The sequence below is a fragment of the Microcaecilia unicolor genome, chromosome 5 (assembly GCF_901765095.1).
Source record: "Microcaecilia unicolor chromosome 5, aMicUni1.1, whole genome shotgun sequence".
NCBI classification, from domain to species: domain Eukaryota; kingdom Metazoa; phylum Chordata; class Amphibia; order Gymnophiona; family Siphonopidae; genus Microcaecilia; species Microcaecilia unicolor.
Genome location: NC_044035.1, coordinates 155,076,717 through 155,103,229, shown reverse-complemented (window position 1 = coordinate 155,103,229; position 26,513 = coordinate 155,076,717). Strand labels below are relative to the sequence as shown.

The window sequence follows — 26,513 nt, the reverse complement described above, 5'->3', positions numbered from 1 at the left end:
GTAAGAGTGGCTCTGGATAGCTCATGTTATAATTCCCCTGATCAAGCGTCTTTACGCAAGCAAAAGATTTCTATGCGACCTGCCTTCCTAGGACGCTGTTTGTGAGCTTTGGATTAAACGCTTTTTTTTTTTTTAACTGATCTGTAAAACGTTCCGTTGTCGAATAGTGTAATAGAAGAATTTTAGGGCCGTCAGTGGTAAGCGGAATTGCCGGGCCTCCCTGGTCCTGTGCTTAGCAGCAGCGACGTGCGTTCAGGCTGTATGCTAATGAGGAGGAGGCTGACCAATGGCTGCCCACCCTAAGCTGCACGGCAGGCAGCACCCCTCTTCTCTACTGTTGAATGAACAAACGCCGTGTGCTGTAGGCTCTCTGAAGAGGAAAGCGGGCGCCGTCAGCAGCATTTCTTCCTTTTCTCTGGGAGGACTCTAGCCCTGTAAGTACGGCAAAACATGCAAAACACTTTGCATCCCTTTCTTGTTTCTGTTTTGAATGATTTTGGCGAAACGCGTTGCAGAGGCAGAGAGTGCTGTGTCTGTCTGCACGGTGAACAGAAACTTTCCCTCCTTGGCTGGCGCTGAGTAGTCTCGTGAGTTTAGAGTGAAGAGGTTTGGGAGGACTTCTGCCGTTCAAAGTAAACACGCTTCGCTGGGTGGAAGGCAGTGTTAGAGCGCCGGGCAGCCACGCACCCAGTTCCTGCTCAGCTGTTTAAAAAAAACAAAACATCTGTCCGGCCTCTATTTTCAGGCTCCCAACGCTTTTGCGGGATGAAAGTATAATCTAGTAAGGTAATGGTGTGGAGTTTCTGTAGGAATACATCCGGCCGTGCTGATTTGAAGCTTTTTTTTTTTCTTTTTGACTTTCTTTCCAGACTTTGCAAGTAGCTCATGTGCCTGCTGTGCAGACTAGGCTCAGCTGCAACATTTCATGATCTCTAGAGAGCCCAAGTACAGATTGAGTATGTTTAAAACGTGTAGATGATCGTAATCATGATGTCAGTAAAAGTTAATATTATCAGGGAGAGAGTGGTGGGGTAACACTTCAGAATCTATTCATCCATATAGCAGGGAGGCGAAAGGGAAGCTACGTTATATCCAGAGGACAGGGTCACCGGTCTGATACTGCACATAAGGGATTGCTTTAGTTTAAGAACAAGGGTTCTCAGCCCAGTGCTCTGGAAACAGCTGCCTGTCAGGTTTTCAGTAAACCCACAATGAATATGCAGGAGATTGATTTATATACAGTGAAGGTAGTATATGCAAATTTATCTCCTGCATATTCATTGTGGGTATCTTGGGCACTGAAACATTGTTTTGGTAATATGGCCCCCCAAAAAACCAACTTCTAGCCCCACCTATTTACTGATGGTGTGTTGGGCAACATATTAATGCAACCAAGGCCCCTGTGGCCCACCCCATTCTGCCACCTATGGGGTATCCTGAAAACCTGATTGTTTGGGTGTGTCTCAAGAACTGGGTTGAGAACCCTTGCTTTATTAACTGCACACATCTGGGGGGGGGAGAGACGATCACACCTCAGTCTATATGTACCTTGGCGGTGGGGGTTATATCTAAGAAACCATACATTCCACACGTACCTGAGGCGTCATTTCAGATTCTGCACACCTGGAAAACTGGGTGGGGGTCACAGCTCAGAATTTGCACACACATGGTGCTGAGGGTCATGCTACAACCCAAATATACCCAGAGAATGCAGTCACACCTCAAAATGCAAATAACACCCAGGGAATGGAATGGAATGGAATGTGGGGGATTAGGAGAGGTCAGTTACCTTAGGATCAAGAAAGAGGGAGTGATCTCAACAATGCATACACTAATTATGTAATGATGCTTCCAGTTGCATAACATGCATGTAGGATATGCTCGCCCCCTTTTGTGCTTGCAGCTTTCTGTAGAATCTCCTTTGTTTGTAGCAAATAATCTCCCTTTCTCAGCTTGACATATAATATTTATAATATTGGAATGTTCAGAGGCTTAGTCTCTTGGTCCCCGTATAGGGACACTAAAGCACCAGTAGATTTCTTGAATAGATACCGTGCTCTGACTTAGCAGATTCTCTAGTCATTCCTTGCTCAATTGTTCTGTGCAGAGAAAGAGGACAGCTTTTCCATAAAAAGCCATCCTGCTGCAAGGACCGTATTAGGCTTCTGTTTGAGAATGCTCTGATGTCTTCCCAGTCACAGTGTAATTACATTCTGAACTCTCCCTTTCAAACACTTTTCAGTTTTCCCCTTGGGCTTTTCTCCATTTTTTTTTAAGGAGGACACTTAAATGTCCCTCTGTAGGAGGGGATTAATATTTAGCTGTATAGCAGTAGATAGTTTCTAAAGGGAAAGGGTGAAAGGAAATGGTTAAGAACTACTGGCATGATGGAAGGAATAGACCAAGGGTATATATTTCTCTTTGGGGTGGGAAAGAGGGGGACACTGTATAGAAACCTGTCAAGGGTATGCAACCAGACTGCTAACATGGCAGAGGAGAATAGAACTTGAAACATGAAAAATAAACATCTGCTCCCTACTGAACAAAGTGGCGACCTTAAGTGGAGGATGTGGCCGGGCTCCTTGTAGTCCGTTAAGTTTTAACCTGCAGAAATAGAATATAAATGCACACTGTCGTTGCTGCTTCAGGGGAGGATGGGAACCTGAAACAGCCACCAGTAGCAAGAGAGAAACAGGTAAAGTAGCTAGCTGCAAAACTACATCATAAGTATTGCCATACTGGGACAGACCGAAGATCCACCAGGCCCAGCATCCTCTTTCCAACAGTGGCCAATCCAGGTTACAAGTACCTGCCAAGATCCCAAAACAGTACAATACATTGTATGCTGCTTCCTTAGAAATAAGCAGTGGATTTTCCCCAAGTCCATTTTAATAATGGCTTATGGACTTTTCTTTTAGGAAGCTATCTAAACTTTTTTTTAAACCCCGCTAAGCTAACTGCTTTTATTACATTCTCTGGCAACGAATTCCAGAGTTTAATGACACGTTGAGTGAAAAAATAATTTTCTCCGATTTGTTTTAAATTTACTACTTTGTAGCTTCATTGCGTTCCCCCTAGTCCTAGTATTTTTGGAAAGAGTAAACAATCGATTCACGTCTACCCTTTCCACTTCACTCATTATTTTATAGACTTCGATCATATCTCCCCTCAGCAGTCTTCTCACCAAGCTGAAGAGCCCCAGCTGCTTTAACCTTTCCTCATAGGGAAGTCGTCCCATCCCCTTTATCATTTTCATTGCCCTTCTCTGTACCTTTTCTAATTCCACCATATCTTTTTTGAGATGCGGTGACCAGAACTGCACACAGTATTTGAGGTGCGGTTGCATCATAGAGCGATACAAAGACATTATAACATAGTAACATAGTAGATGACGGCAGAAAAAGACCTGCACGGTCCATCCAGTCTGCCCAAGAAGATAAATTCATATGTGCTACTTTTTTATTTGTACTGTCCTCTTCAGTGCACAGACCGTATAAGTCTGGCCAGCCCTATCCCCGCCTCCCAACCACCAACCCCGCCTCCCAACCACCAGCTCTGGCACAGACCGTATAAGTCTGCCCAGCACTATCCCTGCCTCCCACCACCGGCTCTGGCACAGACCGTATAAGTCTGCCCAGCACTATCCCCGCCGCCCAACCACCAGCCCCGGCACAGACCGTATAAGTCTGCCTAGCACTAGTCCCGCCTCCCAACCACCAGCCCCAGCACAGACCGTATATATCTGCCCAGCACTAGCCCCGCCTCCCAACCACCAGCTCTGCCACCCATTCTAGGCTAAGCTCCTTGAGGATCCTTTCCTTCTGCACAGGATTCTTTTATGTTTATCCCACGCATGTTTGAATTCCGTTACCGTTTTCATCTCCACCACCTCCCGCGGGAGGGCATTCCAAGCATCCACCACCCTCTCCGTGAAAAAATACTTCCTGACATTCTTCTTGAGTCTGCCCCCCTTCAATCTCATTTCATGCCCTCTCGTTCTACCGCCTTCCCATCTCCGGAAAAGGTTTGTTTGCGGATTAATACCTTTCAAATATTTGAACGTCTGTATCATATCACCCCTGTGCCTCCTTTCCTCCAGGGTATACATGTTCAAGTCCGCAAGTCTCTTCTCATACGTCTTGTAACACAAATCCCATACCATTCTCGTAGCTTTTCTTTGCACCGCTTCAATTCTTTTTACATCCTTAGCAAGATACGGCCTCCAAAACTGAACACAATACTCCAGGTGGGGCCTCACCAACGACTTGTACAGGGGCATCAACGTCCTCATTTTTTTCCATTCCTTTCCTAATAATACCTAACATTCTATTTGCTTTCTTAGCCACTTCTGCACGCTGAGCAGAGGTTTTTAACGTATCATCAACGATGACACTTAGATCCTTTTCCTGGTCGGTGACTTAATGTGGAACCTTGCAATACATAGATATAGTTCAGGCTCATCTTTCCCACATGCATGAATTTGCACTTGCTTATCTGCCACTTGGATACCCAGTTTCCCAGTCTCGTAAGGTTCTCTTGTAATTTTTCACAATCTTCTTGTGATTTAATAACTTTGAATAACTTTGTGTCGTCTGCAAATGTAATTACCTCACTTGTTACACCCATCTCTAGATCATTTATAAATATGTTAAAAAGCAATGGTCCCAGCACAGACCCTTGGGGAACCCCACTATTTACCCTTCTACATTGAGAATACTGACCATTTAACCCTACTCTCTGTTTTCTATCTTGTAACCAGTTTTTAATCCATTGTGGAAGATGGGAAGGGATTTTGGATTTGACCCTTTTCAGTAGTAGCTCAAGATGAGTTACGTTGAGGCACAGGAGGTATTTTCCTGCTCCTAGTGGGCTCACAATCTAAGTTTGCACGTGAGCAATGGAGCATTAAGTGACGCACAAGATTACAAGGAGCCGTAGTGGGATTTGAACTTTGGCTTCCCTGGTTCTTAGAGCAGCAGGCTCTATTAGGCTACTCCTCGACTCCAGAGAAGACAGCTATGGGGAAGGAAGGATACAGTTTTTACTATCGCTCTATCATATGGGTTTCCTGACTAGAAATAGTCAGCACATGGGAGGGGTAGAGGAGGAGAAAGCGAGGCAGCCTTGGGGACAGGAAGAGCAATACTCTGATCAGATCGTATAATGCTGGCTACTCTGCTTTAGTTCTGGTATCTCTCCTGAGTCCTTTTACTCACATGCTTGTGATAGTTGCTTTGCTGCTGTTGTCTGTTTGCCATTAGAAAGAGCAAGATTGGGAAGATGTGGGTTTTTCTTTTTTTTTTTTGCACTTCTCAGACTTACAAGAGAAGAGGATAGGGGAGGCTGGTTGAGGGGACAGGGAATTAATGGAAATTGGGCAAAGAGGGAAAAAAGCAAACTAGGGAGAAATCATCTTAAAGAAAGATGTGAAAGACAGACGAAAGGAGAGAGATATAGGGGGGAGAAAAAGGAATGGCGAAGGGCGACAAAAATGATAGTGGGGATGGGACGACTTCCCTATGAAGAAAGACTAAGTAGGCTAGGGCTTTTCAGCTTGGAGAAGAGACGGCTGAGGGGAGACATGATAGAGGTATATAAAATAATGAGTGGAGTGGAACAGGTGGATGTGACGCGTCTGTTCACTCTTTCCAAAAATACTAGGACTAGGGGGCATGTGATGAAACTACAGTGTAGTAAATTTAAAACAAATAGGAGAAAAATTTTCTTCACCCAACGCGTAATTAAACTCTGGAATTCGTTGCTGGAGAACATGGTGAAGGCGGTTAGCTTAAAAAGGGGTTGGACAGTTTCCTAACGGACAAGTCCATAGACCGCTACTAAATGGACTTGGGAAAAATCCACAATTTCGGGAATAACTTGTATAAAATGTTTGTATGTTTGGATAGCTTGCCAGGTGCCCTTGGGCTAGATTGGCCGCTGTTGGGGACAGGATGCTGGGCTCGATGGACCTTTGATCTTTTCCCAGTATGGCATTACTTATGTACTTATGAACCAGGCAACAAAGTCAGAAGCCAGATAAGATAAGATGAAAGTAGAGAACAGATGGAGAGGAAAACTTAAAACAACAAAGGTGGAGGAAAAACCAAATGCAAGTATATAGACTGTATAGACTATTATATAGACTATATAGGTGGGGAAAAAGATGCCTGTCCATTTAAAGCTAGGCCAATATTTTATAAAAGGCTCAGTGAAGATGTATGTATAGTGCAGCATACAAGAGAGGGCCATTGTATAAATGTACATGCATTAAAAAAGAGCTGCTTGACATGGGGAACATGTATGTGTATGTAGTGCTGTTTTAAAATCAGCGGTGTGAAGCAGATTTTATAAATAGATATGCATAATAGCTATGAAGAAGCAAGCCTTCAATGGAAAGTCAACATTTTGTCCCAGGTGAGGTGGATTCGTGACAGGTGAGCAGATCTCAACTGGGCATTCTTCTGAGCCCCTGGTCCAAAATCCACGTTAGTTGATTTTGAGCAAGTGTAAATGCTGATGGGTAAAAATACCGAGGTATAGGTGTGTCGTCATTATAAAACATGGATAAACAAATGCATTGAAAGTTTGCCCAGAACATGCATCCCTTTTCTCTGCATAGAACTCTGCATGTTGCCTGTATAAGTAGCACCTTTTCTAAAATTTCCAAATACATGTATATGTCATTTCACACATGGAAATATGATTTTTAAAATGAAGTATTCTAAAATTATGTGCAATTCACTATGTCCATAGTGTCCCGTATATGTAAAAATCAGTCTCCCATGACTTGTGCTTCTGTTTTTGCTAGGGGCGTTTGTGCCTGGTGGTGGGCGATCTGCATGTGTGTTCGTAAAGAGTAGCATGTGCTGACTGTATAAAGGACTGGAGTCTATATATCATGCCCAAGTATTTGTTGCCGAAATGAAATTTTGCCTGAGCACATTCTGTAAAGTACGCCTTAATTTAGGTGTACTATCCTAAATTTCTGTGTGGTTTATAGAATACACCGAGCTCCTATCCACATGACTGTATTTAGTCGCGAGCAGTTACGCCAAGTAAAACCTGGTGTAAATGCCGACACCTAAATTAGGCGCCTAAATAACAACGCACATACAGTAGATTTTAGAAACACCCATAACCCGCTCATTCCATGGCCACACCCCTTTTCAACTATGACTTAGAATTTACGTGCAGCACATTATAGAATATGCCTAGACAGTTCTGCACGTAAATTCTAGTCAATGCCAATGAGTTTCAATTGCTTGTTGGTAATTAGCGCTGATTGGCTTGTTAACCAGTTAGGTTATGCGCACTATTATGGAATACACTTCGATTTCTGTGTGGAAATCTCAGCACGATATATAGAATCTGGGGGATAATGAATACCATTTGCAATTAGTGTGTGCCACTTGCAGTCCATAGAGGATGTTTCTTCCAAGTCATGTGCATAGCTGCTGCTGGGATACAGCAGAGCTGTGGCTAAGATGGCTCTGCTTCCCTCTCTGAAGACCTCGCATTGCTCTAGGGCAGGGGTGTCTAACCTCAGCTCTTGGCAGGTCAGGATTTCCCCCAATTAAATATGCATGAGATCTATTTGCAATGGGGGCAGTCATGCAAATAGATCTCACACTGACCTGAACATGTATACCCTGGAGGAAAGGAGAAACAGAGGTGATATGATACAGATGTTCAAATATTTGAAAGGTATTAATCCGCAAACGAATCTTTTCTGGAGATGGGAATGTGGTAGAATTAGAGGACATGAAATGGGATTGAAGGGGGGCAGACTAAAATGTCAGAAAGTTCATTTTCACGGAGAGAGTGGTGGATGCTTGGAATTCTATCCTGCGGGAGGTGGTGGAGATGAAAACAGTAACAGAATTCAAAAATGCGTGGGATAAACATATAGGAATCCTGTTCAGAAGGAAGGGATCTTCAGAAGCTTATCGGAGATTGGGTGGCAGAGCTGGTGGTGGGGGGCGGGGCTGGTGGTTGGGAGGTGGGGCTAGTGCTGGGCAGACTTTTTCGGTCTGTGCCATGAGGATGGCAGATACTAATCAAGGTCAGGTATACACAAAAGGGTAGCACATATGAGTTTATCTTGTTGGGAAGACTGGATGGACCGTGCAGGTCTTTCTCTGCCGTCATCTACTATGTTATAATTCATTGGAGATATCCTGAAAACCCAACTGGATTGTGGCCCTCAAGGAGTGAGATTTGACAACCCTGCTGAAGGGTAAGGGGTGGCTGGGCGCAGCTATAGAGTACTGGGACATGGGGAACTCAAACTGCTGGAAAGTTGTCTGGGGGAGTTTCATAAAGGAGGAGAGGGAGTTAGTTTGAGGTGAGCCTAGGGGGAGGAGAGTGGGAGTGCTGGAATTCTATCCTTTCAGTTCTGATGAGCTTTTCGGTTTGTTTGTTTTTTTCTAGTTTTCTGTAAATGTATGGCCCAGTATTCAGTGACACTTATCTGGATAGCAGATGCCAATGACAAAGCACCATACCTGGATTTTCAGGGGCAATATCTGGGTAATGCAGCTGACGGTTGCTGCAGACTGCCCTGATGCTATCCAGATAGTGCTTGGGCAGGGCCGGGGGTTGCCTGGAAACCAGCTATATTCTGTGCAATAGTCTACATAACCATCCAGATAACTCTTTTTCTGGATAATTGCAGCCCTGCCTCTTATCTGGATAGCAGTGCTGAATATCCAGGTATAGTGGCTGGTGCTGAATTTTCAGGTAGAACCTGAACATTTTTTAAAACTTGTGAGCCTCTTGGTAAATGAGACATCTCAGACTCGTGAAGGAGTAGAATAGTGATGAAAGGTTAAGAACTACTGCAGCATGTGATGTTGTAAGCGCAGGCTTTGTGTTAAACTCTGACACTATATTTCCTCAGTCATAGTGATTTTTCCTTCACCATAGCTGAGCTAAAGTAATTTTGTAATCTGTACTGAATTACTTTTTAAAGCAGATTAATTGTGGAAAATATTAGCAGCTCCGAAAGCTCTTGCACATTGGTGTCCAGTTTCATTGACATCTGTTACTGAAGTGATCTGCATTTAATCGGGAAAACGCTGAGCATCCAGTACTGATTTTAGGGTGATCACTGAACTGTGACATTGAGGGTCACTTATCTTGTCATGGCCTAAATAATGATTAAGTGAAAGAAGGATGTGAGAGGAAAGGGAAGGAAAGCTATAGATATAATCGGTACATTTTAAATTAAATTCTTGTTCATTACAGTTTTTGTTCTCTTAAAGGCATGTATTTAAGAGCTTGATTTCAAAACAGGGTGCCTGTGTGCCTTTATGAAATAGGGTCCCAGAACCAGCTCCATTAGAATGCAAATCCTGACACACATAAGAACATACGAGCTTCCCTACTGGGTCAGACCAAGAGTCCCTCTTAGCCCATGCTGTTTCTAACAGGGGCCAGTCTAGATCAGAAGTGTGGGCTAGAGTCAGAAACAGTAGCAAGATTCCATGCTGCTTAACTTTGGGGATAAGTATCGGCTTTCCCTAGCGTGCGGCGATGCCCAATTACCACCGGGTTATTGTCACACAAGCCATTTCTAGGGGTTTTCTTTTTTCCCCCCTGGAAATGGCACACGCTCGGGGTGGAACTACTGTCGGCGGACATTTTGGGCTGTCCGTAGTCCCGGAAGCCCACGTTGGGCATACCGCCGCTCTGTTAAAGGGCCCCATAGAGTTTAAAATTTATCCCTGTAAGGTACTGGTAGCCAGTGCAGTTTTTTCAGGAAGGCTGTGATGTGGTCATGCCATTTGCAGCCTTCTATCAGTCATGCTGCAGAATTCTGAATTAGTTTGAGCTGATATAAATTCTTTTTGGTTTGACCTGTGTACAGGGCATTACAGTAGTCCAGTTGTGATGTTATGATGGTATGGACCACTGTGGTCAGACTCATCTTTTTAATATATGGAGAGAGAGATTGCATAGCTGCCATAGGTGTTAGTGACAATTTTTAAAGGTAGTTTGAATTTGCGGAATCAGAGTAAGCGATGAGTCTAGCAGTTTGAAGTCCGATATTTGTCCACTTGTGTTAGGTACTCAAGAATCTCTGTTTTGCTTAGGTTCTGCCAGAGTTGTTTGCCCTTTCCTGAGTTGTGGTTAGGCAGGCACACAGTTTACTCAGAGCTGTGGGGAGCAATGGACATGAGTAGTTGCACATCATCAGCATAGATGTAGAATTTTGTGTCCATTGACTGAAGCAGCTTGGCCAGAGGCTTGAGGTAGGTATTAAATAAAATGAGAGACAGTATGGATCCTTGTGGCACTCCACGGTTTAGTGTCCAAGGCAATGATGTGTTGTTGCTGTACAGAACTGATTGTTGTCTGTCTGACAAATAGGATTTGAATCATGTAAGTACTGTGCCACTGATACCTGTTTCTGCCAGTCTTGGTAAGCATGATATTATGATCCACAGTGTCAAAGGCAGCTGAGAAATCCAGCAACACTAGTGTCGAGGCAGATCCCCGTCGTGATTTCTGGTCAGATCATCAAGAAAGGACACAAGAATGGTTTGTTTCATACCTAGGTCTGAAGCCAGATTGACATGGGTCTAGTCAGTTACTTTCAACTAGCCATTCGCTGAGTTGAATGCAGATTATCTTTTCTGTAAGTTTTGCTAGGAAAGGAATGTTAGAGATTGGTTGGTAATTTTTGAGCTGGTCTTGGTTGGGTGAGCTCTTTTTCAGTAAGGGACACACCACAGCTCTTTTTAGTGTTGTTTTCAGCTGCCCTTCCATAAGAGAGGTGATAATTTTTGTGGCTCCTTCTATGAGGCCTATGCTCGCTAGTTGTACTCTTTGCTGGACAGAGATCAAGAGGGCAGGTTGTAGGTGGATTTTTTTTTTTCAAGAACTTTCGCTGTTCTTATGGTCCCCAGAGATCAGATGTCGGCTTTGGCTTTCTTCTGGTCCCAGGGTTCCTTTCTCTGGTCCCGGGTCTAGTTCTCAGGGTCAGTGGGTTTTTGTAGCATAATAATACAACACACAGGTGTGACTTGGAAAAAGGCATTTTATATAGAAATAGGCTTACAGCAGGGCAGGAAAATATTACAGTACTGCTTCTGTGTGTCTCAGGGTCTGTCTGTCACTCTGATTCTGTGTATGTCTGTCTCTGTTGGGGATGAGGAGAGGAAAAAGTGTAAAATGGCTTTCTGAGAAAGAAGGTCTGCGGGTATGATGAGGTGTATGGTTCTGAATGTATGCTTGTGTGTATGTTTCGCTGTGTCCCTCTCTGGATTTAAATATCTGAATTCTTTTTCTCAGCACCAACCTGTGATATAATTTGGTTTATAAACATGTTAAAAAAACAAAACACCAGTCCCAGTACAAATCATTGTAGCACTCCACTATTCACCTTCCTTCTTTGAGAGAATTGTCCGTGTGACCCTACTCTCTGTTTTCTGTCTTTTAATCAGTTCCCAGTCTACAACATTGCCTCCTATCATGTGACTTTTCAGTTTTCTCAGGAATCTCTCATAAGAGACTTTGGCAAAGGCTTTCTGAAAAACTAGATACTTTACATTAACCGGCTCAAGTTAATTCACACCATCAAAATGTAGCAGATTGTTGAGACATGGCTTCCCTTGGCTGAATCCATATTGACTCTCTCCTATTAAACCATGTTTGTCTACGTGTTCCATAATTTTGTTCTTTATAAGCATTTTTACTATTTTGCCTGGCACTGACGTCAGGCTTACCAGTCTGTAGTTTTCCAGATCATGCTACAACCCTTTTTAATAATGGGCATTACATTGGCCACCTTCCAATTTTCAGTTACCATGGATGATTTTAATGACAGGTTACAGATTTCCAGTGTTAGATCTGCAGTTTATTTTTTGAGTTCGTTCAGTACCGTGGGGTTTATACCATCTGGTCCAGGTGATAAGCCAAATTGATAAGTTAAAGAGCAGCAGATTACATCTTCCAGGTTAACTGAGATTTATTTTGGTTCTTCTGTATCATCACCCTTAAATACTATTTCAGACATCCTTACTAAAGACCGAAGCAAAGAATTCATGTAGTCTCTCCACTGTGGCCTTGTCTTCCTTGAGTGCTCATTTAATTCTTTGATGATCTAAGGGTCCAGCTGACTTCCCACATAGGCTTTCGGCTTTTAATTTACCTGAAAAATGTTTTTTTGCTATAACTTTTTGTCTCTCTACAGCAAGCTTCTTTTCAGATTCTTTTTCACTCTTCTTTATCAATGTCATGCATCTAACTTGCCAGTATTTCTGTTTCATCCAGTTTTCTTCATTCAGATCCTTTTTCCATTTTTTTTTGAAATGTGGTCTAATAGCCTCTTTCACCTCACTTTTAATCATGCCAGCTGTTTGGCCTTCCTATCACCTTTTTTTGATAGCTGGAATACAACCGGTCTGGGTTGCAGCAGGAGTTACCCTAAATAGTGTGAAAATGATGAGGCTTGTGTGATAATGAAGCTCCCACCTCAGGCTCCCAGATCCCTCTTTCACTCAGGGTGAGCTGGTTCTCCATATGCAGATTTTATGCAAATTAATCTACCACCCTTTTCTACTCAGGGTGACCTGCTTCTCCAAAAAGCAAACACAGTCAGGTTTCACCAATCAGGCTCTTTTCATACACATCTTTATTCCAGCCTCTGGGGCACACTTCTTTCAGCTTTAAAACACTTTCACAAGCTTAAACAGTTCTTCCAGCTTAACCATTTCTTCCTACTCAGTGCAATCTTCCATTTTAAACATTTCTTCTTGCACAGTTCATTATCCATAGATTTCTTCCCCCTGAGCCCTCTCACCCAGCCATTTGGGCTCAGTCTTAATTAACTCAGTCCTTGGACTCTTCTCACTGAGCTGTCTCACACAGGCCTTTGGGCTCAGTACTAACTCAGTCCCCGGACTAACTCAGTCCCCAGACACACAGTACCTCTTCACTGTTTTAGACCCACAGTCTTTTCAGCTGGGGACACACAGTACCTCTTTAGTGTTCTAGCTACAAAGTCTTTTCATCTGACACACAGTCTTTTCACCACCGGGCCATTGGGCACAGCCAGTCCTTCTCATGGGGATCCTCCTGCTTCAGCTACCAGCCTTCCTCTGCAGCCGCTGGCTCTTCCCCCCTCTCACAACTCAGGTGGGGTATTAAATGGTTAATGGCCAAACAGGACCCAGCCCATAACCTGCTGCACCTGTTTCCATCTCCAGGACTCTCCCTGGTCCTAGCGACCTCCAGCTATACCTCCCCTTTCTGGCTCCCTTTTGTGACTCACCTAGCCCTTCTCCCTGGACATTTTTAGGGGGGCAGCGCCCTCTAGGGGCCCAACCAGGGTAGGATAGCCTCTTCCTTATTACAATAGCACATCACAACAGGCTAGGCACAGGCTAAGAGAGAGGATCGAGAAGCTCTACTCACCACCATAAACGAGAGGCCTAGTCTGGACATCATTTGAACACTTAGATTTTCTTATCTAGCAAGTCAGAGTTCCATCAGATGGCACTGGCACATCAATGTTTCCAAGATAAACGCTTGGTTGTTGCCTACTCTCGAGAAAGAAACCTTAAGAAAATACTTGTTTCATGCTGTCTTTCTGATCTCCTGTCTGAACAACATGAACGCTTATTAGGATACCGCAAGTGTGGCAACTGCAGTATGTGTACAAACACAGTAGAAATATCTTCTTTTGAAAATCCAACCACAGGACTTGAATACCAGTTACATCACACTTCTGATTGTAACTCTTCTAATGTGATTTGCATCGTACAGTGCCCATGCCGCCTGCTGTACATTGGGAAAACAAAGAGGCTAATTAAAACTCTGATAATAGAACACCATAGCTGTTTAAAGAAAAACGTAGAATTGGCACCTTTGGTGGTTCACTGGAATTCTGCTGGTTACTCTGTGGAAGATTTGAAATTCTTTTTCTTTAAGATTCTCAAAAGCAATTGGCGAAGAAAAATCTCAGACCAAATGCTTCTCCGCGAAGAAAAAAGACTTATTTTTCAACTACAAACACTGACACCACAAGGTTTAAACATAGATATGGATGATAGACCATTAATTTAGTAATCATAAGAGAAGGTTAGTTTATTCTCCCTCATTTACACTCTTTTATATAGCATTTGATTAAGGACCCAAACAGTCTACCCTGCCACTTTTTCAGAAGATTTAGAAACACGGATGCATCTTTAGGAATTCATTACAGGAGTTCTTTCATTATGTTTAGCAAGTTTTCTAATAGAATAGCAAATGATTTAAATATCTTTGCACTGCAGGATATATTTAAATATAGCTGGTTGGTTTTTACTCTTACTATATTACTACTGTTTCTTTTAAAATACATTAATCTTTGTACTATCAACTATGCCATTTTTAGACTGTGCTAAAACATTGTTTATGTCTACATTTCATTGCACTATTATGTTGATATATTTGATATTCCATGATCTTATTGATTTCCCAAGAAACATATTATGAATACATTTTCTTAAAGTATTGTAACACGGCCACTGTTGAGTTGTTTTGGTGTATTTTTCAATAAACACTTACAAGAGCTATCACATCTCCCTTGGTTCTTGGAGGCGCCAGCCCTGCCCTACTCTTTGGTTCTTCATAGTAGTGGTAGAGAAACACAGTTATACGTGTTGCCTTGGCATTCTGTGGTTAAACTGTAAAACTGTTATCTTTTTGAAATCTGTTGACATCTAATCGTTAGATATATTATCACATTTGTTTTTTTTTTTATTTTTTTTTTTAAACAAATAGAATGTTCGGGTGACACTCTATTCAAATTGGTTTTCCCCTTCCCCTTTCATATGGAAAGAGTTCCATGAGTCATCATTTCCCCCCTCTTATTTCATAGTTTATTGAGATATAGTCTAAAGTTCAGTTTAGCTGTGGCCCAAACAGTACAAGATCATTTTGTCTTCTGCTTCCTAGTTAGTTTCATGCTTTGCTCACAGTATAAGTAGTATCTTTTAGTTACCAAGATTTAATCTTTTGCTTGGAAGCTCCTCCTTGCTTATCCTGTTTCTCATCTTTCTCCTCCAGTCACCCATGCACAGTTTCTGTGCTATTAGGTTTCTTAGCCATGTTCTATAAAATAATTCCCATTAGGCATAGTATTTTATTTTGCCACTGAATTTCTTTTTTTATACAACGGAGTTCCTTTTCATTCACATTTGTCGAGACAAAAGACCTTTCTGGTTAGTGGATTTTTCTGTGTCCTGGTAGTAACTTAATGGTTAGTGCAGCGGGCTTTGATCCTGGTAACCTGGGTTTGATTCCCACTGCAGTTCCGTGTGACCTTGGGCACGTCAATTAACCCTCCATTGCCCCAGGTACAAAGACTTAGATTTTGAGCCCTCTAGGGACAGAAAACGTACATCTAGTAGTGCTATAGAAATTATTATTATTATTAGTAGTAGTATATGTTAAAGAATCATAGAAAGAATGACCATTCCAAGAAAGTGTTTGTTGAGTATTATGATGGGGGTTTACGTCTCATGTAGAGAAACCCAGGGGTATGGGGACTAGAACCTAGTAACCCACTCCAACCCCCATAGAAACTAGTGTACTGGGCTTGCATGGTGAACCACAAAGTCAATCCTTGGGGAGAAAAGCAGGAAAGGGAAATCACCTGGCCCATACAGACAGGCCTCCTAATTCCTCCAATTGAAGTGAGAGACAGCAGTTTTTCTCCAGCCCACTCCCAGGATGGGATTTAGAGGAGGAGTGCACTTACCTGTAAAGGAACGAGTCAAAGCAGAGCACTTCTTCCTTGCTGGGAAGACACTGGAAGGTAGTGAGCCAGAGATGAAAGACTGCAGTTCCTGTTTCAAATAAAGAGTAGTTACTTACCTGTAACAGGTGTTCTCCGAAGACAGCAGGCAATATATTCTCACATATGGGTGACGTCACGTCGGCCCGGAGGACTTTCTAGCAAAGTCTTCTTAAAATTTGAAAGTGTCAGTTGTCGTGCGGGCAGATGCACTGCGCATGCGTGTGTCTCTTTTCCTGCCCGCCGCGAGGACACATTCCTCAGTTATATCCAAAAGAATAGAGGAATACAACTCCTAAGGGGAGGTGGGAGGGTTGTGAGAATATATTGCCTGCTGTCTTTGAAGAACACCTGTTACAGGTAAGTAACTACTCTTTCTCCGAAGACAAGCAGGCTAATATTCTCACATATGGGTATCCCTAGCCCCCAGGCTCACTCAACATAACAAAGAGTGGTCAATTGGGCCTCGTAACGGCGAGGACTTAACTGAAATTGACCTGAAACAGAATAAAAATGGGCCTAGGGGGGTGGAGTTGGATTCTAAACCCCAAACAGACTCTGCAGCACCGACTGCCCAAACCAACTGTCGCGTCGGCTATGCTTCTGAAGGCAGTAATGAGATGTAAATGTGTGGATTGAAGACCACGTCGCAGCCTTGCAAATCTCTTCAATGGTGGCTGACTTTAGATGAACCAGTGACGCAGCCATGGCTCTAACATTATGAGCCGTGACATGACCGTCCAAAGTCAGCCGGGCTTGGGCATAAGAGAAGGAAATGCAATCTGCTAGCCAATTAGAAATGGTGCGCTTTCCGACAGCAACTCCCCTCTTATTGGGATTAAAAGAAATAAACAACTGGGCGGACTGTCTGAAGGGGCGTGTCCGCTCCACATAACAGGCCAGTGCTCTTTTACAGTCCAAAGTGTGCAACTTGCTTTCGCCCGGACTCATGTGAGGAGGGGGAAAAAATGTTGGCAAGACGATTGACTGGTTCAGATGGAACTCCGACACTACCTTCGGTAAAAACCTTGGGTGCGTGCGGAGAACTACCTTGTCATGATGAAAAACAAGGAAAGGTGCATGAACTACCAGGGCCTGAAGCTCACTGACCCTACGAGCTGAAGTAACCGCCACCAAGAAAATGACCTTCAAGGTCAAGTACTTCAGATGGCAGGAATCCAGTGGCTCGAAAGGAGTTGTCATCAGCTGGGTGAGAACGACGTTGAGATCCCATGGCACTGGAGGAGGTTTGACAGGGGGCTTTGTCAAAAACAAACTTCTCATGAAACGAACCACCAAAGGCTGTCCAGAGATAGGCAGACCGTCTACACGTGAATGATAAGCACTGATTGCGCTAAGATGAACCTTGACCGAGTTTTAATACCGGACTCAGATAAGTGTAGAAGGTACTCAAGCAAGGTCTGTGCAGGACAAGAAAAAGGATCTAGGGCCCTGCTGTCACACCAGACGGCAAACCTCTTCCATTTAAAAGAATAACACCTATGTGTGGAATCTTTCCTGGAAGCAAACAGGACTCGGGAGACACCCTCAGGGAGACCAAAAGAGGCAACCTCTAAGCCCGCAACATCCAGGCCGTGAGAGCCAGAGACCGGAGGTTGGGATGCAGAAGTGCCCCCTCGTTCTGAGTAATAAGGGTCGGAAAACAGTCCAGTCTCCATGGTTCTTCCGAAGATAGTTCCAGAAGAAGAGGGAACCAGATCTGACGGGGCCAAAAAGGCGCTATCAGAATCACGGTTCCTTGGTCTTGCTTGAGTTTCAGCAAAGTTTTCCCCACCAAGGGAATGGGAGGATACGCATAAAGGAGGAAGGCATCCGACGCTAGCCTGCCGTGGGCCTGAAGTCTGGAACAGAATTGAGGGACCTTGTGAGTGTCCTGGGAAGCAAAAAGATCTATCGAGGGAGTGCCCCATACTCGAAATTTTTTTTTGGCAATAGTCATGTTCAAGGACCACTCGTGAGGCTGCATAATCCTGCTTAACCTGTCGGCCAGACTGTTGTTTACACCAGCTAGATAAGTGGCTTGGTGAAACATCCCGTGTTGGCGGGCCCATAGCCACATCTGCACAGCCTCCTGACACAGAGGGCGAGATCCAGTACCCCCTTGCTTGTTGGTGTAATACATTGCAACCTGATTGTCTGTCTGAATTAGAACAATTTTGTTGGATAGCCGATCTCTGAAAGCCTTTAGAGCGTTCCAGATCGCTCGCAATTCCAGGAGATTGATCTGGAGATGCTTCTCCTGAAGAGACCAAGCTCCTTGAGTGTGAAGCCCATCTACATGCGCTCCCCACACCAGGAGGGATGCATCCGTCGTCAGCACTTTTTGTGGCTGAGGAATTTGGAATGGGCGTCGCAAGACCAGATTGGAGCGAATGGTCCACCACTTGAGGGAGTTGCGAAAATTGATGGACAGCTGGATGACATCCTCTAGATTCCCTGTAGCCTGAAACCACTGGGAAGCTAGGGTCCATTGAGCAGATCTCATGTGTAAACGTGCCATAGGCGTCACATGAACTGTGGAGGCCATATGCCCCAGAAGTCTCAACATCTGCCGAGCTGTGATCTGCTGAGACGCTTGCACCCTGGAAGCCAGAGACAGAAGGTTGTCCGCTCTGGGTCCTGGAAGATAAGCACAAGCTGTCTTTGTACACAACAGAGCTCCTATGAATTCCAGTTTCTGGGCTGGAACGAGATGGGACTTGGGATAATTGATGACAAACCCCAGCATCTCTAGCACCTGAATAGTCATCCGCATGGACTGCAAAGTCTCCTGCGGGGAAGTGTTCTTCACCAGCCAATCGTCCAGATAAAGAAACACATGCACTCCCAGTCTGCGTAGTGACGCTGCAACGACTGCCAGGCACTTTGTAAATACCCTGGGAGCAGACGCCAAGCCAAAAGGCAAAACACAGTATTGAAAATGCTGTGATCCCAGCCAAAATCGAAGATACTTCCTGTGAGCCGGAAGTATCGATATGTGGGTGTAAGCATCCTTCAAGTCCAGAGAGCATAGCCAATCGTTTTCCTGAATCATGAGTAGAAGGGTGCCCAGGGAATGCATCCTGAACTTTTCTCGGACCAGATATTTGTTCAGGCCTCTTAGGTCTAGGATGGGACGCATCCCCCCTGTTTTCTTTTCCACAAGGAAGTACCTGGAATAGAATCCCAGCCCTTCTTGCCCTGGTGGAACGGGCTCGACTGCATTGGCGCTGAGAAGGGCGGAGAGTTCCTCTGCAAGTACCTGCTTGTGGTAGGAGCTGAAGGACTGAGCTCCTGGCGGGCAATTTGGAGGTTCGGAGTCCAGATTGAGGGTGTACCCGGACCGGACTATTTGAAGAATTCACCGATCGGAGGTTAAGAGAGGCCACCTTTGGTGAAAAAATCTTAACCTCCCCCCGACCGGCAGGTCGTCCGGCACAGACACTTTGATGTCGGCTATGCTCTGCTGGAGCCAGTCAAAAACCTGTCCCTGGTTTTTGCTGGGTAGCTGCAGGGGCCTGCTTCGGTGCACGCTGCCTCACAGAGTTCCGTAAATGAATGCTCGTAAAGAGCTGGTATGATTGGATTTTGGCCGCGAGCAGACCAGCCTGATATGCCTTCCTCCCAAAGAGTCCAGAGGTTCTATACTCTCGCCCCGGGGGCGCCGAGGAGTTCATAGAACTCTTAGCTCTTCTGAGAGCGGAATCCACCACCGCTGAATCATGGGGCAACTGAGCCCGCGTAGCAACCTTACCTATTATCAACAATGTTCTTGCTTATACCTACTTGTCTGAATTTTGATTACGCTATTTTCTATGACATCTCCACCTTACCTATTATCAGTAATATTTTTATACTTATATTAACTTGTCTGAATCTCGATCATGCTACTTTCCATGTAACACTAACTGTTATCTCCTAATCTACTATCTACTAATAACAACACATTGTAAGCCACATTGAGCCTGCAAAGAGGTGGGAAAATGTGGGATGCAATAAATAAATAACCCACCAGAAACCCTCTGTACCTACATATAGGTGCCCCCCTTCACCTGTAAGGGCTATGGTAGTGGTGTACAGTTGAGGGTAGTGGGTTTTGGGGGACTCAGCACACAAGGTAAGGGAGCTATGTACCTGGGAGCATTTTATGAAGTCTACTTCAGTGCCCCCTAGGGTGCCCGATTGCTGTCCTGGCATGTCGGGGACCAGTGTACCAGAAATGCTGGCTCCTCCCACGTCCAAAGGGCTTGCATTTGGACGTTTTAGATTTGGACGTCTTTGTTTTCGAAAATTGCAGAAAATCAAAGACGTCCAAATCTAAGGACATCCTTGGTATTTTCAAAACAAAAGATGGACATCCATCTTTTTTCGAAAATGACCTTTTCCCCGCCTCCGAATTTGGACGTTTTACAAAGACGTCCAAATTCCAGCTTAGACGTTTCTTTCAAAAATGCCCCTCTTTGTTAACCAATGGAGTAGTCCTGCTCACTCTTTTTCATCTTCATTTCTGTATGAAAAACACTTTTCTCCAAGGACAAGCCATCCATGTCGCCCAGTGCAGAGCTTAAATAAAGCAAATACCGCTTTAAGAGCACGCACAGTGTTCCATCCTCACACGTGTGAGTACCTTCCTGCCAGCTGTGAGAGCACGGGACCAGCAGTCTCTCTTCACTCTCCATGAGGAGAAACGCATTGTCTGGTGGAATTTAACAATGCGTGCCCCATAATCAAGTTTTAGGCAACTCTGTTTTTCACTACTAGACTTTCCTCTGAAGAAAGTTGATTTGAGAGGAATTATGGATAGATATAAAATTTCAACTATGAGAGCTTTCTGCCACTGAAACCTTTTTACTTTTATTTTTTTAAGAAGCTCAAGTGAACTTCACAAAGAAAAGGCAATATACATCAAACATAAGAAGCAAAATATACACTGTGTAAAACAAATTGCTTCTGAAATGTGAAGACCCAAGCAGGAACCTTTAAGTGTTTTTTTAAATATATATATGAACCCCTCACTTGTTCCTCAAAACCCCTGCCCCCATCAGACTATGCAATAAAACAAATGAGCAATGAATGTTCATAAACAAATTCTATGATCAGCAAGTAAGAAAGGGTTCCTATATGTGCTCCCATTTAGCCAGGGTGTTATGCTGTGCCATGATCTTTTCCATATCGGCTATAAACCGAAGTTCTGTAATTCATTTATAGGCAGATGGAAGAGTTTCTGATTTTCCAGGCAATAGCCAGAGTGTGCTGTGCTCCATTAAGGCAATATTGGATAAGGCATTGCTGTCTCAAATATGTTCCTGGAACCGGTCTATTAAGCAAAAACAGCAGGATAAATGTGATGGGAGTCTGGCCAGGAGTAAGATATCAATGATGCATTAATTTAACCACATTCTCTTGAAAGTTAACAGCTCTAGACAATCGCAGCACTGCCACTTTCGTTGCCTTCCAATCACACTTCTCATATTGAGTACCTAACTCAGCTTAGACAGCTCAAAGCGTAGTTTGTCCCTAAGATAGCGAACAGCATGGTGGCAATTGATAGCGATAGAGATTTGAAAGTTTTTGGCAATCAACGTGTTTATTTGATCCTCACAAGTCATGAATTGGTCAATAACGACCCCTAAGGTTTTCAGTTTAGATTCTAGTGAGTAAGTTGTCAGATTAATTTGTGAAACGGGTATGTTCTTGTGTACTTTTTTTTTTTTTTGATTAGAGATGATTAGAAATTTGGTTTTATCCCTGTTTAATTTAAGGTGGAAAGAGGAAGACTAATCCTCCAGATCCAGAATTTCCTAGATGGTATTTAGGATATCCTGGATTTGATTATCAAAATCAAATTGATGGTAACATCATCAGTATATAAAAGATCTCAAACTTTTGACTTTTAGGAGTCTACCTAATGGCTTCATCATAATATTAAAAAGGATGGGAGAAATAGGTGAACTCTAGGGTACTCCACAATCTGGGAGCCAAGCTGATGAAAGAGATCATTTTAATTCCTGTAAGCTCTAGATTTGAGGAAGCCCATGAACCATTTGTGGACATTTCTGCATATGTCTATATTAACGAATAGTGAAGCTAGTATATTATGATCAACCACATTGAAAGCACTGGACATATCAAACTGTAAGATGATAATCTTCTTTCCAGTGCTCACCAGTTTCCTGAATTTAGATAGTAATGTAGTGAGGTACTGTTTCAGTACTGTAACTTGGCCTGAATCCTGACTGAGTAATGTAACAAGGTGAATTTGGTTAAGTACTTCATCAACTGTTTAGCTACTAGACCCTCCATTACCTTCACAAACAAGGGTATTGAAGCCACCGGTCTGTAATTGGTTACATCACTCCTTTTCCCTATTGAATTTTTGGGAATGGGAATTAGTACTATATTTCCCTGTTCTGTTGGAAAATAACTATTACTTAGCATGAAAGATAAGTATTTATGAAAGGTATCAATGAAAAAGTCCAGTGCTGTGGATAGGATATAACTACTACTACTACTACTACTACTTAAAATTTCTAGAGCGCTACTAGGGTTACGCAGCGCTGTACAAATTAGTAATTAAGGACGGTCCCTGCTCAGAAGAGCTTACAATCTAAGGACGAAATGTCAAGTTGGGGTAGTCTAGATTTCCTGAGTAGAAGTGTTGTGATTAGGTGCCGAAAGCGACATTGAAGAGGTGGGCTTTGAGCAATGATTTGAAGATGGGTAGGGAGGGGGCCTGGCGTATGGGCTCAGGGAGTTTGTTCCAAGCATGGGGTGAGGCGAGGCAGAAAGGGCGGAGCCTAGAGTTGGCGGTGGTGGAGAAGGGTACTGAAAGGAGGGATTTGTCTTGAGAGCGGAGGTTACGGGCAGGGACGTAAGGGGAGATGAGGTTAGAGAGGTAAGGAGGGGCTGCAGATCGAGTGCATTTGTAGGTTAGTAGGAGAAGCTTGAACTGTTTGCGGTATCTGATCGGAAGCCAGTGAAGTGACTTGAGGAGAGGGGTGATATGAGTATATCCGTCAAGGCAGAAGATAAGACGTGCAGCAGAGTTCTGGATGGACTGAAGGGGGGATAGGTGGCTAAGTGGGAGGCCAGTGAGGAGTAGGTTGCAGTAGTCAAGGCGAGAGGTAATGAGAGAGTGGATGAGAGTTCGGGTGGTGTGCTCAGAGAGGAAGGGGCGAATTTTGCTAATGTTGTAGAGGAAGAAGCGACAGGTCTTGGCTATCTGCTGGATATGCGCAGAGAAGGAAAGGGAGGAGTCGAAGATGACACCGAGGTTGCGGGCAGATGAGACAGGGATGATGAGGGTGTTATCAACTGAGATAGAGAGTGAAGGGAGAGGAGAAGTGGGTTTGGGTGGGAAAACAATAAGTTCAGTCTTGGCCATGTTCAGTTTCAGGTGGCGGTTGGACATCCAGGCAGCAATGTCGGATAAGCAGGCCGATACTTTGGCCTGGGTTTCCGCGGTGATGTCTGGTGTGGAGAGATACAGCTGGGTGTCATCAGCATAAAGATGATAGTGGAAACCACGAGATGAGATCAGGGAGCCTAAGGAAGAGGTGTAGATTGAAAAAAGGAGAGGCCCAAGGACAGATCTCTGAGGAACTCCAACAGAGAGCAGGATAGGGGAGGAGGACGAACCATGAGAGTGTACTCTGAAGGTACGATGGGAGAGATAAGAGGAGAACCAGGAGAGGACAGAGCCCTGGAACCCAAAGGAGGACAGTGTGTCAAGAAGTAGGTTGTGATTGACAGTGTCAAAAGCGGCGGATAGGTCGAGGAGGATGAGGATGGAGTAGTGACCTTTGGATTTGGCGAGGAACAGGTCATTGCAGACTTTAGATAGTGCCGTTTCTGTTGAGTGTAGGGGCGAAAGCCGGATTGAAGCGGATCGAGGATGGCATGAGAGGAGAGAAAATCAATGCAGCAGCTGTGAACGGCGCGTTCAAGTATCTTGGAGAGGAAGGGTAGGAGGGAAATGGGGCGGTAGTTGGAGGGACAGGTAGGATCAAGAGATGGTTTTTTTGAGGAGTGATGTGACCACAGCATGCTTGAAGGTGTCCAGGACGGTTGCAGTGGAGAGAGAGAGGTTGAGGATATGACAGATGGTGGGGGTGATAGTAGGCGCAATGGTGCTAAGTAGGTTGGTGGGGATGGGGTCTGAGGAACAGGTGGTGGATTTCGAGGAGGAGAGGAGATGGGCGGTTTCCTCTTCGGTGATATCAGGAAAAGAGGAGAAGGAGGCCTGGGTTGGTTGGTTGAGAGAGTGGGTTATAGGATGAAGAGGAGGAGGAGAAGGTTTGGTGGTGAATTCGAGGTTGATCTTCTGGACCTTGTCTTGGAAGTAGTCGGCCAGAGATTGAGGAGAGAGTGAGGGGTGGGGGTAGGAGCAGAGGGCACTTTGAGGAGGGAGTTGAGGGTGGCGAAGAGACGACGAGGATTAGAGCTGAGGGAGTTAGTCAATTGGGTGTAATAGTCCTGTTTGGCGAGGAACAGGAGGATTGGAAGGAGGATAGCATGAATTTGAAGTGAATGAAATCAGTATGGGTGCGAGATTTCCTCCAGAGGCGTTCAGCCGAACGGGCGCAGGAGCGAAGGTATCGGGTGCAAGGGGTCAGCCAGGGCTGGGATTGGTACGCCTTGTGGGATGGGAGATGGATGGTGCAAGGGTGTCTAGGGCAGAGGAGAGAGTGGCATTGTAAGTGGAGACAGCTTTGTCAACAGATTTGGAGGACGTGATGGAAGGGAGGAGATCAGAGATACTAGAGGATAAGGTGAGGGGGTCAACAGCCTGGAGATTTCTGGAAGTAGTATTTAGTGTTGGGCGAGAATGAGGGGGAGGGTGCTGAAGTGTGAATGTGATTAGGTGATGGTCAGAGAGAGGAAGAGCTGATGCGCGGAAATTGGAGGGTGAGCAAGTAGAAGAGAGGACGAGATCAAGACAGTGGCCAGATTTGTGAGTAGAGGTGGAGGAGCTCAGTTTGAGGTTGAAGGAGGAGGTAAGAGTGAGGAACTGAGAAACATATGACTAGGACATATATCAAAAGTACAATAAGATTGTGCATATTTATAAAGAAAATATTTGACCTTGGAGATAGAGGGAAGTGTGAAACAATACCAAATTCTGTTCATTTCTATGCCTTCATTGGGATCATAAATAATAACAAGGAGTCTTTCAAAATTATTAGATGTTGTAGACTTGTCTAGATTTGTTCTAATTTTTGCTATCTTTTGTTTAAAATAATTTGTGAAATCCATAAGCTGATGGAACCGGGTCACTAGAGAACTGGAGGTCTTTGGTATTAAGTAGATTAACTAGGTGGTAGAATCTGTAGACATTTGGTTGAATTCATAGCTGGATGAAATTATTAGGATTGTCTGAGGTGATTTAAGAGTCAGTGTTATATACATGTTCTGTCAAAGATATAAGATATTATATATGATATAATATGAGTCTAATAGAACATGTAAAAACATAAATGAGAATAAAAAGCATAAATCAAAAATATTAGAAACACAAAATTATAAGCATAAGCCACTGTAAAAACTGTTAAGTTATTTAGTTTTAAGTTATACTAATAATGTTAAATGTTAGGAGCATAAAAATGTAAACCAATGCAAGAACACACTAAATACTATACAGTAGTATAACATGGTTAGAGTAATTGCAAATATAAACACATATACTGTACACAAAACATAAGTGTTTTGGAACCAGCCAAGGTGTCTTACATACGCTTATGGTGTGGTACTGTCACTTTACTCAAGGTAAAATTATAACAATTAAACCACCTACAATTCCAGGCCCTGGAGGCAGCCCAGCCAGTCAGGTTTTTAGGATATCCACAATGAATATTCATGAGAGAAATTTGCATGCAGTGCCTCCATTTCATGCAAATTTCTCTCATGAATATTCATTGTGGATATCCTGAAAACCTGACTGGCTAGGGTGCCTCCAGGACCAGGTTTGGGAACCACTGAGGTATATGGGTGATCTGACTTTTATGATACAATGGGAGACAATTTTGAACAAATGTTTATTAAATTTGATCCTCATTATACAAACAACAACAAAGGGTGAAAAAGTGAAAGCTGACCTAGATAAAGAACTACAATTTCTGAATGAAAATGATACTTGATTTAATGTGTTACATGAGGAATATAAAAGAAATGTAGACTGTTTTAGAAAGGAATGCAAGATGACTAAGTTTGAAAAATTTAAGCATAAGGAGAGGGATTACAAGCAGGACACAATTTACCCATAGTATAATACAATTAGCCTCACTCAGAGATAGGATAGACAACAAAACCAATGGAACAAGGCAGGTAGGATGAATTAAAATGATGAGAAACCCCAGAAAAGGAGTAATACTAGTCTGAAATTTAATAGTGCTAATAAGCAAGTAAGAAGTAATTCGGATGATGCTTTTGATCCCTCTGCCTCCCTTTATACAACCCTCACCAAAAGTAGTCATCTCACAACAGGTTTTTGAGTTAGAGAAGCTGTGAAGGAAGAACTCCACAGCAGTTACCCCACTTCCACAGAGAGACAGAGATCCATTTTAGTGGCGAGAAAGAAGGAGGATGTACCAACCCCATATGAACTACCAATCCCCTCTAAATTACCAAAACCAATAAACAGTGTCATAAATATTTCCAAGAGATCTTTGAGTACAGTAGGAACAAAGGTCTTGGATAAGGGTCTTTATTTGGTACCTACACCACAATATAA

At 43.7% G+C, this 26,513-nt stretch overlaps 1 protein-coding gene across 9 annotated transcripts in view; it reads left to right on the top strand.

Moving 5' to 3' along the window:
- The first annotated feature begins 327 nt into the window (after nucleotides 1–327).
- The window catches only part of SORBS1 (sorbin and SH3 domain containing 1), a 426,813-nt gene continuing 400,627 nt past the window's right edge, over nucleotides 328–26,513 (top strand). For 7 of the 9 annotated variants that reach the window (XM_030203463.1, XM_030203457.1, XM_030203461.1 and 4 more), the window contains exon 1: nucleotides 328–434. The gene's annotated coding sequence lies outside the window, so the exon portion shown is untranslated. The remainder of the gene's footprint in view (nucleotides 435–26,513) is intronic. The other 2 variants (XM_030203465.1, XM_030203464.1) reach the window with 1 other exon arrangement.